The sequence below is a fragment of the Cyprinus carpio genome, chromosome B20 (genome assembly GCF_018340385.1).
Source record: "Cyprinus carpio isolate SPL01 chromosome B20, ASM1834038v1, whole genome shotgun sequence".
Lineage (NCBI taxonomy): Eukaryota > Metazoa > Chordata > Actinopteri > Cypriniformes > Cyprinidae > Cyprinus > Cyprinus carpio.
In genome coordinates, this window is record NC_056616.1 from 20,610,923 (window position 1) to 20,624,827 (window position 13,905).

Consider the following 13,905-nt stretch of genomic DNA (forward strand, 5'->3'; position numbering starts at 1 on the left):
TGATTAAGGTACTGTTTAGCACATTTTTTTGTGAAATGGTGGTTCTGGTTCATAACTTACTTCAGGCTCTAACTTAAAATGATCCACAATATCATTTACAAGCCTGAAATATAGAGTAACCTGTAATAAGAACTGAGGTACTCCATAATCATTTAGGATGATTCATACTCTGTAAATAAATATTTTTTGTTAAAAGCCATAGCACCAGGAAGTCAAAAATAAATTCATCCAAGGTCTTTGAGTTGAATAGTGAAGAATAAATTCACTGTGAACTTGCAGTATAAGAATTTCCCATTGTTATTTGTCATTTTCACTGATGTTCTTCTAACCTATGAAGTAAAGTGAATCCACAGTTTTTAACAGCCACCCGTGGTTTTAATATCCTGACACAAACCTCTCTACACACAGCTATTATCAAGGCATACTTGTTGTTTGTGCAATATTTTAACAGAAGCCCCTCATAAAATAATTTTCTGCACTGCTGATCATGTGTGACTGCAGAGATGACCTGTAATCCTGTTCGGTTACAGCTTCTTCATTATTTATGTGTGGATGATGTTGTGTTTACAACCAGCGAATGGTTAGACATGGTCATCAACACAGAAGGACTGTAATTTGGTTGCTGGCTATGAATAGTAAGAACTTTACCACCTTTGAGTGGTAAACATACTGTAACTGGATGCAAAATCAGTTGAGAACAGTCACATTTAAAAGAAAAACTACTTTGTGATGTAAACATCAAAATCAGTGGATATGTCTGAATAACTCTTAATAGAGAAAGATGCTTTTAGCCTGCAAAATGTTGTAGTCAAAGCATCTACCAGCAGGGGATACCTGCAGAAGCTAACCAGCAAAAACACTGGAAGTAATGGTGGAGACAAACACCTCCCTCTCTCTACGTAAATCTGACATTGCAGAAAGCAGCATGTTGCAACATAATTGAGATACAATGGAGACCATCACAGACTTGTCCTAGTTTATTCTGCAAACCATTACCAAAAAGAGTGCACTCCTTTTCCAAGCATGACAATTTAACCTAAATTTAGAGCCATCAGCTCAGTCTTCTTACCTGTTAGGCTCAAAGGAATTAGTGCACACTATAGATACACATGTGTCAGGAAAGATACACCTAAAACACCACATGAGATAATTAAATGATATATGTAAATTCTCAACACTTACCACATCTTGTAAGCACACTGAAAACATTTAGGCTCTTCCAATGCAATGACTACTGCAGGGCTGCCAGATCTCACTATAAAAACAAGCAAACTGATCTGACAAAACAAGCCCAAAATAGCAACATGCCTCACTAATATAAGACTAATTAAGCAAGGTTGTAGATGCAAAGGTGGCACACAGGGGCAATTTATGCATCGTTGAGAAAGGTAAAGTCAGAAGTAAAAAGAAAATAAACTATGCTGTTTACTAATGACATTATGTGATGCGGAACTCAAAGTTGTTATTTGTGGTTGGCCATATTTCACTGAGCTATAAGAGGGAGCCCAAATACATCACTATATTCTAGAAATAAACCAAAAATACAAAAGTTGTGTTGAGAATGAGAAATGTGATGTGAAATCAAGCCCAAGTTGCTTAGAATTAGCAGACGTGGCAACACTGGACTACCGAGATGATGAGAGATAAATAGCTCTGGAGTTGGAGAAGGATGTGGAAGAAGAAAGTGAGACAGGGTGTCGTGTGGTTGAGAGGAATCCCATAATTTTTGCAGTCTCAGAGGATACGGGCCTGCAGTCAAAGCTTAATGTGCACTTCCTGCCAGCCGCTGTTGCCAGGTGGTGGGCTTGTGCAAGAGTGGCAGGCTTAACGCACACACATCTTCAAGCACAGCTGCGGAGAAACTGCATTGTGAAATTGCCACAAATTCACAAATACATAACCAACACTGAATTCAATTAAATTTAATTCAAAAGCTAGGATTAAAAAATGTAGGCCAACGACTTCTAAAGTAGCCATCACTAGAAACAGAAGTGTATGATGAATTATAGTCTGAATTGCCAACGATGTCAGAACATAATAAGCCCTGTATTATATCTAAAGCTCACATATTTCTAATAACGCAGTTTATTGTGTTATAAATACCATAAATGGTGTGATGCTACTTCAAGTCAGAAGCGCAAGTGCAACAGTGAAAATCAGGTGATAGATTGTGAATAATTTGCCTCTTGAGTTATCATCATAGCCTGAAGCCACGTCTGTCAATCATGAGCAGAGACCTGTATAATAACCCATTCTATGGTATTAACCTTAAGTACATTTATATTGTAAAGTGTTTTCTTTTAACATTTACAGTTATTTAACAGAGACCTGTGTGCTACCAATCTAGATGTTACTTTAAATATATTATATACAATCTATTAATAAAATAATATAAATATTAATGTCTAGCATATAGTGCCCTGCTGATATATTTTTCTATTTAAAACACCTTTTTTAATTAAATGTTAATATTTTTATGTTTTAAAATAGCAAAGCTCATGTAAAATGAAAATAAAATAAATAGAAATAGAACATAGGGCCTTTGAGCAACTTGAGTATCATAACATTTTTACTGCCTTGACTATGATGGAACAGGATATGACATCTTCTTAAAAAACTGTAATATTCCATTTGAGTGTGAAGATACACTAAAGATTATTTTATATAAGCTAAAAGATCTGGTAGGTAGTAGATATAAGACAGTAATGTAATTGTAAAACTGTTTCAATTTGGACAAAAATATAGTCCGTTTTTGTTTACACTGCCTGTGACATATTTTGCAGTATTTAGCCTTTTGAACCTATCTTCGATTACTGTTAGTTTGACATGATATAAAAATTGTACCAGTTATTGAGGTGAACACACACTTTCCATTTAACCTGTGTTTCTTCTAAGGGTTATGACCAGGAAAATAGAGCTGGAAAAATAATCTCATTACTATTCCTTGGTGCTTGGCTCATGGCTTACTTTCCTTCACAAACATCCTCTCCACAAAGCTTTGAGCATTAATGAGAGTGGCCACTAACATATATGAGCTGACACAGAGCTCATGTTAGCCTCCAAGAGAAAAGAAATGACCCATCCTAATTAAAACAGCCTCTTCTCTGCCATTAGTCCTCATGTTATCGGCTGCTGTCAATACATCCATTTCGCGGGAGTAAGTAATCCCATGCATTATAAATAGCTAACTGGTTTAATGCAGTTTTAAAGAAGCCCCTGGGACCTTGCTCATACCTGCATATGACAAAATAGGAGAGATGTTTTGTTCTTACAGAAAAAAAGTAAACTTTCACTTAAAAAATATTCTTAAAATCTTATTAAAATTCTTCTCATCCTTAAATTAAGATTGTTTTTTTGTTAACAAATGGTCACGAAGGCACTTAACCTTTGAAAATTGCTGCTTGCAAACAAGTTATTTTGATTTCCATTAATTTTATGAGTTTGGCCATTTTTGGGTAACTGTTGCAAAATTCTGGATGCAATATAGTTTATAACAATGATTTTGTAATCAAAAACAACAACATTAAAATAAATATTAAATAGGAAAATTTTAAAGATAGAAAATCTTTTTACCATAAACTGAATGTCAGTTGAACAGATTTTGAAGAAGAAAGTGCAAAGCACTTATTAAAAATAAAGTCAATTTCATAACTCAACAAAACCTTTTACATTACAAAAAAAAGAAAAAATGTCATGCATCTACTGACATGTTCACATCTACAATATCAGTTGCCAATAGAGTATAAATCATGTTCTTAGTTAAAGATTTTCTTCATATCCTCTGAAAACACCGATCTGTTTAACACTAGACTACAAAGAATTCGATAAGACCAGTAACATAATGCAACTGACAGCGAAGTCAGTTCCTGGCACTGCTGCTCAAGTCGCGCGCTGTGATAAATTAATCAAATCGTGAACAATTGCTGAAAGAAACAGGGCTTCTCTTGGAGGTGACAGTGTGCTTTGCTATTGTTGTCAGTATTATGAATGGCTCTCATATGGTCCTGCTGCAGAATGTGCCTCGTGCCCAGCAGAGTCCGTGCAACCTTGAGTCATGAATTGCTTTGGCTCCCACTCAGGAAAACAGGAAGCACCACCTGCTGTTCAAATCTGATGTTAATTTCCCTGAGTAAGACTTCATTGAGGAGGAGAGGCGGTAACAGGCTGTAATAGTGAAAGACAGCATGGGCGTCCTCTCTGTCACGGCTGCTCTATGTTATATGCTCGATTACCACTGCATCAAAATCGCAGACACTGTTTAACCAAGTGCTACTTTTTAAAGAGTTCTAGCATGGGGAAAAGACCATTTTTTAGTCTCTAAGTCTCAAAGTATATTTTACAGTGGTTTGTGACCCAAACATGAGTTACAGGCCTCTTCTGATAGGGTTTCGTATAGTAAAACAGACATGTACTATACACAGCGGGTAGATTCCTTTAAAATTGTAGTCTGTTACTGATTTACATGAAAACAATTTTAATTAGTAATCTAATTTGTTATATTATGCATTTTAGGTAATATAAGAATACTTTTTGATTACTTTCAGATTACTTTTGACAAGTCATCACATTGATTTGAACAGGATAATAAGTAACACTTTACTTTTATGTATAATGCATTATAAAAGTACTTATAATACATTAATTTAAACACCTTCAGAGAGCTGTACTTAATTTTTGGTATCTGATTATGTAATCCAGAACACATATATTCAGTTACTACCCACTTACTGCACACTATCCTATCCTATCCTATATATTATTTTAGTAATTGAGTTTGAAGTTACAGTGCAGATCAATACAACTTTCATTGCATTCAAGTGTGAATATGACAATACAATGTCTTGATATTTGTTACAGTTCAGTAAATGCACTCCAAAGCACCCTCATCAAAAAATATTACCTCTTGTTAAATGTCTGCAGCAGTCTTTCAAAGCTCATTAATCATTTCACGTGTCGTAGTGTATTTGCCACCATGCTGACATTGCTTTTCTGGCAATATCAGCCAAGGGACTTCACCCACAGCTCCTCCCGCTGCGCTGCGCTGCGCTGCCTCATGTGAGAATGAAATTCATTGGCAGGGGTTTCATATTTTATTGCCCAGTAACTAACGTTAGCGAGCGGCACCAGTTAAAGGTTGGCGCTCTTGGCCTATCCTCATAAGTGTGTTCTCCTGTACAATGGTGACTCATCTGACTGGCCCAGTTTTGTAATACTGCTGAAACAATCATTTCAGATGAAGGTCAAACGTAGCCTTAAGGGCATGTGTTCCAGCCTTTAACGATCCGGAATACTTTAACAGCTGAAGAGCTTCGCACATCAGTGTGATAGAGTGGCTTTTGAACTCAAGGGGAAGATCTGCTGGTGATAAAGTTGGGTGAAAATTGGAACGTGTTACTCTTGTGTTAAAATGCGTCTTATTAGAGAAAATGTGATGGAGAGAAGTTGAATCAACTGTAAGTGAAGCTTAAAACAGTGCTGACAGTTTTCCTGCAATAGTTAAAAATGTTATATACATAATATTACATAATATTATATATTATGTCAGCCATCGCAAATTAGAGAGTGACTCCTGCATTCTGTTTAAAATAGCAATAATTTAGAAGATTCACTCTTGCATTTAAATGTGGTTTGCACTTACGTAACTATATTGAAAACACAACAGAAAAAATACTTAAACCTAACTGGATTGAGCAGTTTTAGATGGTCTCTCATCTCAACCAGCTAAAAAGTGTCTAAAATCCCTCTATTAACCAACTAACAATTTATCCTAAGCAGAGTCAGACAACCAACAAACCTTATTAGGCTGATTTATATTACTCCAAACTGAGTGGGAAATTGGTTAAAACCAGCTTGTTTCATACGCTTCACTATATTCCACACACAACCTATCCAGACACATATCAAATAACCTGGTACAGTCTAACCAAAAATGTTATTTGGGTTCAGAAATCAGTTTTGTTCATTCAAAATGGTTAATGTCTCATTGTTAGTTTGATAGCGCTCCATGCTTATATCTCAAAAACAATGTCTGTCTGAGGATTAACACCAGACAGGAATAAGATAAGACTCTGCTTAATGCCCTACAAAACTCTACTATCAATAAAAATGTAGGATTAGCAGTTAGCACCAATTACTTTTGTCCTTTTGGGTTCTAAAACCAATTGTCTTCCTCTCTGCTGGGGATGTGGGCTCTTAGGTCAAGACAAATTTGTGGAGGCAAACGTAGAAAGAAAAGACATTTCACTGCTTGATTAAAGAATTAGAAACAAGCAGAACAAATCTAATTAGGAAGAGAACAAGGAGGAATTCATTTGTTTGTAGCTGTCATTGTCTGGTCAAACATCAACACGGAGAAAACAACAGAAAACTTTTAAAGCTTTAGAAGACTTTCTGACAACATTAAGAGTAAAACTCAACTGTATGTTGTCAGAGTCCTCCTTTTTGTGGAATACACTCTTAACAAAAATAAGGTTCCAAAAGGGGGTTTATAGGGATCCAACAGAAGAACCTTTTTTGCACAAAGAACCTTTCAGTGAATAGTTCTTAAAAGCACCATTTTTTTTCTTAGGCCCCGTTTACACTTGTGCGTTTTCGTTTTAAAACGCATAACTTTTGCTATGGTTACGCCTATCGTTTACACTTACTCCGGTGTTTTCGAACTTCGAAAACGGAGACTTTTGAAAATGCTGCAGACCCCGTTTTAGTTTGAAAACTCCAGGGTTGCGTTTCAGTGTAAACGGACCAAAACAGAGACTTTTGAAAACAGTGCCGTGTTGACATGTCCGCGATCTAAATAATAGGGAATCTACCTATTCATATCTATGACTGTACCTGCATGAATGGTCACGTGACATGCGTTTTAGGTTGTGTAGGGTAAACAGAGATCATTTCTGAAACGCAGCGGAAACACCAGTGTAGACGAGGATCATTTTCATTCTAAAATGAAAACGCACTAGTGTAAACGGGGCCTTAGTGTGAAGCATAAAGAACTTTTTCCACTATAAAGGCCCTTTCTTTTGTGCAACAGAAAATTTCCATGGATGCTAAAGGTTCTTTTTTGGAACAAACCAATTGATGATAATAAGGAACGTTTATTTTTATGAGCATAAGAAATTAATTACTTTTGATCTCTCCAGTGAAGCTGCATCATAACATTGCCTGCCTGTAAATAACCTATAAATATTAGTAGCAAAGTTTCAAGGAAAAATTCATAAGTCCTATGACTTGTATTTAAAGTTGATCATTGACAGAAGGATACAATGAAAAGCTGATAATGAGCTCAATAAAAACACTTTTAAAATATGGTTTGCTGATACAAATCTCATAGGCTACCCAGCAAAGAAAGTGTAATGCTAATGTCAGCATAATTAATGTTAGTTTCACTCAGCAATTCAGAAATGACAGTTGACAATGCAGTCTGCATTAAATTATCCCTTCCTTGAGATGGTGCATCAGACACTCAAGTTGAGAGGCACTTGTTAGAGGGCCGAGCATCTCTGTGTCTTTTCAGCTGACAATTAGAGAAGACTCACCATGGAGGAGCCAGAGAGTGATACGACACACCAGATGCTGCAAGGCCTCTTGAGAGAGCATGCGTTTTTTTCTGAAACAGCATCTGCTGTGTGTATGTGTGCATGTGGTAACATCGACTCACTGCTTAAGAACACACAAAAAAAGTACTTTCAGGTGGAAATATACTTCAAACCCTCATAGGTATTATTTGATCGCTGTGTCCTTATTCAAAAACCCTTAAATGGTAATTTAGCTGATCATGAATGTTCATTTCATACAAAGTTGCAACTCAGCAATATTGAGTTATGTTTTACCTACGTGGCTATATGCCTGACCTGTTTTTATTAGAGGACATTAAGAGTTCTATGTGCTTATCTTTGACTTTGTTCTTGTGCTTGCAGAAAAGATACTTTTTTTCCCCATTTCTAATTTTGGGGTTGTCCGAATGCTTGCAAAAAAGGCTTATGTTTCCCAGCTGAAGGCGTTTTTTCTTTTCGTTTTCTGATTAACTATGCATGCACTTCAGCACCAACCAACAGTTCAGCAGTTCCAGCTTATTAGATTCTTTCATTTCAACACTGAGCTCATTAGGAACCAGATAAATATAATATAATATAAGTCATTAAGATAACACTGATTCTTGAGACATGGGACAAAATAGACTAAACTGTTTAAATTAACTACATTTCCACTAAAGAAAGTTCCATCATTTGATTTCCATAATCAGAATTATGACTCATAACCCCTAAAACCTCCTGTCCTCAGAACAAAATCCATTCATTCCTATAGATTAAAACTAAATAAATATTAATAATATATTTAACCTAAGAAAAACAGAAAAGTAAATATGAATTTAAATAATAAATACAAATATTCCTCTGTTGTAAGGTCACTACTTTCTGTTATCACCATCATATATTAATTAAAACTATACTGAAAACAGATATTTATTAAATCATTTTTGCAAGTTAAACATCATATAAACTTTGGTGATTATTTTATTATTTATTTATTTATTTTTAAGTTTTCAGCTGTAGCCTGTTTTGGCCCAGACCTCAAGAATCAGTAATAATATTTCTACACACAAAAAAAAAATAATAATAATAAAAATAAAAAGGTCATGTTGATATTTTAGAACAGTGTAGAATTTTGTGTGTTTTAATTTTAGACATGTTGTGTCTTGTTTTTTTTAAATTTATCCTGAATGTTATACTGTATTTTTATATACCTTGGATAAAAAAAAAAATAAAAAAAAAAATCTCTCCAGGTTATCTGGAAAGGGCTAAAACTCTCATTGTAGGGTGGGTTTTGCATTTTTATTTATTTACTTTTTGCCTAATACCAATTATCTTTCAGCAAAAAAGTATGCAGTCATTTACAAATTAATAAGCATGGCGTAGCAGTTAATATGGAATCCTGAGAAGTGAATTTTTATATACACAACTTTGCAGCACAATACTGTATAGGTGAAAAACTATTTAAGGTGACCCTGACAATTTAAAGCACATGTGCTTCAAATGCATCTTTAAATACACTGACATTGATCAATCATACATATATTTTTAGAGTTCATTTAGAGTTTTTTCAACACGAACGTACCAGTTTTTCCTTTCACATCACAATACCTCACCTCAGATCGCAACTCAATAATTCCTTAAGATTAAAATATATTCAACTTAAGAAAAACTATAAATATGTATAATCTAAACATGCATTTTTGCACTTTCAGGATGTTTTCAGGTGTGATATGAAAAACTGCAGTAGGAAAAACATTAATAAAGCATGAATAAAGTTCCATGAGGCCATAAATAATACTGCGATAACAGGACAGTCCGTTAAGTAAAACCAAGGAAGCCCCTAGCAATAAAGAACAAGCAATTCTTGTGTCCCGTGCTCGGCAAACAGGCTTCAACGTCAACAGAGGATTTCGCTCACCTAAATCAGCACATTTACAAGGCCAAAAATGATGTCATGCATATTGATAAGGATGAGTCCCTGGCTGTCATTAAGGAGATCTGCACTTCCTTCTTTCTACCCTCCCTACATTTTATCCTATATAGAAGTTGAGTCACGGATAATAAGAAATATGGAAAATGTTACCTTTTCTCATGCCATTTCTTTCTACCTTTTTTATTCACAATTTTTTTTTTAAGTGTACTTTTGAATCATATTTATGATCTTATTTCTCTCTTCTGGGGAAGTCGTGGCCTAGTGGTTAGAGAGTTTGACTCCTAACCCTAAGGTTGTGGGTTTGAGTCTCGGGCCGGCAATACCACGACTGAGTTGAGGTGCCCTTGCAAGGAACCGTAAACTGATCTGCTGGCGGGGCGGCGTAGATTGATTGGCTGTGCTCTGGTTGTGTTTTGTGTTCTGTGTTTTGTCACTTTGGATGGGTTAAATGCAGAGCACGAATTCTGAGTATGGGTCACCATACTTGGCTGTATGTCATGTCACTTTCACTTTCACTTACTGATGCTTTCCATCAATGCATTGAAATATTAAAAATAAAAACACCATTATTTAAACACACAAAAGAATATGATTTGCAGTTTTATAATGAGCTGTTTTACACGTGCTGACCATGAAAAGGACTGACTGAGATTTTCATGCACAATCCATTTACAAGTCTTTGTAAAACGTATGACATATGATGGCTGGAATTCCCTAAAGCATATAAATACCATGTATTACATGAATGAATGGAGTCAACTAATAAATCACAATCTAATTATTAATTAGACAAAGAGCGAGACATCACTATTAATTTTATCTAATTATTAATTAGACAAAGAGAGAGACAGACATACATAACTTTCCTTCCTACAGATTTCTGCAATGCTGGTCCATGTGGTGCTTTAATTCAATGTGTAAGTCACATTCAGTGAGTCACAAGACCCAGCCTTCTCTGTGATTTTTAATTAGGTGGCAGATAGTGGCTTGTCTGAAGGAAGACTCCAATAGGAAACGGCTCTTCCCATGTAATCTCTTTCTGATAACGATGCTGGGCACCATCAAATTGATCTTTTGCCCTTGAGATAAGGAGTGTATTTCATTAGGGGGCATTTTTATAATTCTTTAACGGGCTGATTCTGTGATATGATAAGCATTCCACAGCTAACAAGAATGAAAACAGATGGAAACCGGGTCAAGAAAGCATATTTCCTCAAATCTGAAAAGCAAAACTAAGGACTGAAATGTCCTAAAAAGATTTCATGAAGAGCTAACCTTTATCAATTAAAGCCTAATATCATTGCTGCACAGCAATAAAAAAAATATGGAATTCCATATGGAATGACTGTCTGTGTCTGTGCATACAGTGTTCTGTTAGACACCATTTATCTGTCTCAAAAGTGTCAGACTCTAGTATTTTCAATAGCTAAATCCTAAGACTTCTTTCTCCTCTGTCAATTGAGCTGGATATAAAGGAGGCTCACACAAAACATCAGTGTGTGTGTGTGTGTGTGTGTGTGTGTGTGTGTGTGTGTGTGTGTGTGTGCATGTAAAAGAAGATATCAGCCTTAACAAAAGAAATGCATGTGTAATATATTTCCAAAATACCACAATGATATAAGAAAACAAAGGACAGACTGTTCTAAAAGAAATTACATAAAGAAATATGCCTATAAATGTCTTTCTGTCAATGTAACTGGTTATACAAGAGGATCATATAAAGAAGTTGGTGTGTATAGCCTATCATGCAACCAACTATGAATCAAAACACTGCTCAGAAAGATTTAAGACACCTTGGGTTTATACTTAGTACAGTTGGATCTACTACTGTATATACTGTATGCACTGTTGTATGCTTGCTTGCTGTGCACCTGCTGCATTGATAGCAAGAAGACCAGTATATACTGTAGTTTCACTTATAAAACTGTCAGGACAGTAAGAGTAAAGAACAGTGTTAATTCAATGCATCCTTGCCAAATAAAAGTATTAATTTTTTTTTTAAACTTAATTACTACAAACATTTGGATGGTAGTGTAACTATACTGATATAATTTATAATTGAATTAAAGACATATTTCTAACTCTTTTGAATTAATGAAGAATGCCAATTATACTAAATGTAACACTAATTTACATAACTCAAAACAGAGCACATATCTTTCACATATTTGCTTCAAAACACTGTAGAAAACACAGACATTCTATAACCATATCTATTGTGCATTCTGCAAATGTAAATTTAAATATCTGAGTATTATTTGTATCAGATATGAATATTAGTAACATTTCAGGAATATAGAGAGAAGAACAATTTGACAGAGAAAGAAGCAATCACATTAAGTGATTAAACAGCTGTTAAATTATTACATTAATGTACAAAAAAAAAAAATTGCCCACATATTGGTCATTTTCTCCTGCCCTTGGTAGGTGGTATAGGAAAGAGAATCAAGGAACTTAATATCCTTTACAGTACAACAACATGATATGGTTTAAACTTTAAAGAACATGGTTTTATTTTACAATAGACCACAGGCTATTTCGAAAAATAAAAGCAGAGTTGTTATACTAAGTGCATTCTGGAGAATGCCTTTGGGTAACACTTGGTGGAATCTGGCACTTGCCTGAGAAAGATGCATGCTGGGTAGGAGCAGATTAGTAAGGGTAATGTTGCTTGTAAAATGCCAGATATATTGATGGCCTCTTCAGATCTGGCAAGGTAGCACTGGCCAATGAGCTGCACAAAGACGTTTTTAAGACAGGGCTTGATCCATCTAAAAATAGAGAGCCACTGGACAAAAAGAGAATGGCCAGTCCACAAAACAGGAAGAGGGGATGGAATGATTCACTGGCTTGAGGGTGTAAATCAAGCCATACTTCATGGTAGGAAATTAAACTCATTTCATGCTTTGTGAACAGTTGAATAAACTGGATCTCATTGGGGGTCACCTGGGACAAGGGCGTGTCAAAGCTGATTAATATCATAATGACAACGAAAGGTCATATTAAACCATTTCACAGAGGCAGAATTGGTTGGTACTCTGAAATGTTGAAGAACATTGAGGTTCACACAACACTGGACCTCACTGACTTTCACTGTATGGACAAGAATAATCCACAAATTTTTTAAAAACATCTTCTTTTGTGTTCTACACAATAAAAAGTCATCGAGAATGACTTGATGGTTAGTAAATGAGCACAGAACTTCCCAGAACTATCCTTTTACAAACTATAAAATCCTGATTTTTTTGATTTCATGGGATCTGTAGAAGACTGTACATGATACAAATGAAATGCCAGATTATTGTAAAAAGATGTCTTAAATGTAACGTGACAGCATCGCCACTTTTAAAGGTTGCATTTCTTGTGAGTTCAAAGTGTTGTATTTTTAACAGGTTTTAATGGCTTTGCCTGGGGGCTGATATTATTTCCCGCTGTTCCAGAACAGAATCTTGTTTTGGTTCCTCTTTGTAAGCAAACAGTTTCCTTTCATGATGCTTTGTGGTTTATGATTAGAACCTTACTCTTGCCAAATGTCATTTAACTCAAAAACATGAGGACAAATGTTCAAAATTGCATTTAAATGATCAACTATTGAATTGTCACACTTTATTTTAAGGTGACCAATTTTTTACCATTAACAAACCATTAACTACAACTTTTGCCTTAATAAACTCATAATTTGTTGCTTATTAATAGTTAGTAAGGTAGTTGCTAAGTTTAGGTATTGGGTAGGATTAGGAATGTAGAATATGGTCATGCAGAATATGTGCTTTATAAGTACTAATACTGTAAATAGCCAATATGTTAATAATAAGCATGCTAACAAAAAAGTTGTTAATACTGAGAACTGGTTCTTATACTAAAGTGTTATCCTGCATTTCATTTAGGGCCAGTAAAGGAGAGGTCACATTAAAGACATTTTGATAACAAAAAAAGGGTAATAGTGTAGAGCTGTATGAAGCACTCCCTGGTGGACTAACGGTTTCCCTGTTGGTCTAGTGGTTAGGATTTGACACTCTCACTGCCGCGGCCCGGGTTCGATTCCCATTCAGGGAACAACAACTTTTGGGGCAGCTGTGGCCTAATGGTTAGAGATTTGGACTTGTAATCCGAAGGTCACAGGTTTGAGTCTTGGTGCTGGCAGGAGTTGTAGGTGGGAAGGAGTGAATGAACAGCGCTCTCTTCCACCCTCAATATCCATGGCTGAAGTGCCCTTGAGCAAGGCACTGAACCCCCGGGCGCTGGATATATAACTGGATGGGTTAAATGCAGAGCACCAATTCCGAGTATGGGTTACCATACTTGGCAAAATGTCACGACTTTCACTTTTCACACATCAAGCATTACTGGTAAATATGGCAAATCTGTGAAACCAACTAAAACCTATTCCCTTGCGCAAAATTCCAGATCACATGGATTTCTATTTAAAAGGATGTATTTCAC